The sequence below is a fragment of the Rattus norvegicus genome, chromosome 1 (assembly GCF_021556685.1).
Source record: "Rattus norvegicus strain SHRSP/BbbUtx chromosome 1, alternate assembly SHRSP_T2T, whole genome shotgun sequence".
In the NCBI taxonomy this organism is placed as follows: Eukaryota; Metazoa; Chordata; class Mammalia; order Rodentia; family Muridae; genus Rattus; species Rattus norvegicus.
Window position 1 is genome coordinate 228,000,566 of NC_141534.1, and position 1,650 is coordinate 228,002,215.

Sequence of the window (1,650 nt, forward strand, 5' to 3'; positions counted from 1 at the left end):
GAGTTATAAAATAAACATCCGCATAAAAATTTAGGTTCTGCATATTAGAGGAAAATGCAGTGTTTGTCTTACATTTATCTATGTACTTGTTTGTTTGTTTTGTATGTGTGTACACACATGTACATACGCATCTCCCATGTGGAGATCTGAAGACAACTCGTAGGAGTTGGTTCTCTGTTTGCAGCATGTAGGTCCTAGACATCAAACATCAGATTGTCAGGTGCCTTTGCCTGCTGAGTCATCTCGATGGACTCTGGTGTTTGTCTTCCTGAGCCTGCCTTGTTTCCTGTGAAAGCAGGCCTGCTCATGAATTTGTATGTCATTCTTGCAGAGAGGCCATACCGATCTTCTCTGTGTTATTCCAGTTTTGGGGTTTGTGCTGCTGAAATGGATAAAACATTTTATTTGCCTTCTGTGGGGCAGACCAAGCGCAGGACCTTAAACAGGCTAAGCGCATACTATAGTTCTGAAAACCCCAGGTCCCACAGATATTTAACAAGGGTTCTTTCTGTTACAAGTGCGGTATCAGGTTCTACTCGTTTCAAGGTAATTAAAACAGTTCATTTTATCAAGGGAGTCACAGTCTAGTGAGGGAAAGAGTTCAGGACAGCGACAAGTCCTGAGACACAGAAACTTGGTACCATCAGAGGCCAGAACAGAGATACCACCCTCACCTTCTTTGTCCAGAAGTTGGAATCCTCCCTCAGAGAGAGGCCTGGTGGGAATTATAGTGACAACATCATGTTTAGCTGTCCTAAGGGATCAGAAATATTTAAATTTTAGAAACTGGTTTGGATTAAAAGAAAGATCTTGGTGTTTGGGGCAAACTGAAGTAAAAGGGGGAAGGAACATAAAGAGTTAAGAGATCTTTCATCTGAACAGCACCTTCCTCAGATTCTACCTCCAAGGGCCTGAAAAGGTAAGTAGTCCATGAACTTTCCTTCAATAGTGAGATGGATGGATTTAGTCAATTTAAAGGTTCTTATTCTTTCTTTTAATCTTTTTTATTGGATTTTTAATTTTACATTTCAAATGTTATCCCCTTTCCCCCACCCAACCACTTACCCCTTCCTGCCTCCTCACCCTGACATTCCCTTACACTGGGGGGTCCAGCCTTGGCAGGACCAAGGGCTTCTCCTCCCATTGGGGCCCAACAAGGTCATCCTCTGCTACATATGCAGCTGGAGCCATGGGTCTGTCCATGTGTATTCTTTGAATGGTGGTTTAGACCCTGGGAGCTCTGGCTGGTATTGTTGTTCTTTTGGGGTTGCAAAGCCCTTCAGCTTCTTATTCTATCTATGCTCCTTTCATTACATTAATTACATGCAAGATTCCTCCCAATATAAAGGAGTCTCACTCAAGTATATTCTCTGTTAATAGAAAAGTTTAGTTTTGATTTTCCAAGTTCTGAAAAGCAAACAGAAGTTGGTGACCATAGGAAGTTCCTTGATACTAATTAATTATATCCTAAATAAAATTATTAGAATTAGAAATGATTTTTTTGGTCAAAACTGCCTAAAACCTTTGATTCTTTTGCACAGGCCTCCTGAAGTATGCCATCATTCCTAGTACAGGATAGCCTACCTCCTCCTCTGAGATCTGTTTGAGATTCAGATATAAGTACATGATGACTTTAAGTACTGGCCTTTA

The 1,650-nt window shown here is 41.0% G+C and overlaps 1 non-coding gene across 1 annotated transcript; it reads right to left on the reverse strand.

Annotated features, from left to right (window-relative positions):
- Positions 1 to 288: 288 nt before the first annotated feature.
- On the reverse strand, positions 289 to 398 carry Rnu6-1267 (RNA, U6 small nuclear 1267). Its single transcript, XR_015656083.1, has one exon. It is a non-coding gene; the product is annotated as a U6 spliceosomal RNA (small nuclear RNA).
- Between the last annotated feature and the right edge of the window lie 1,252 nt (positions 399 to 1,650).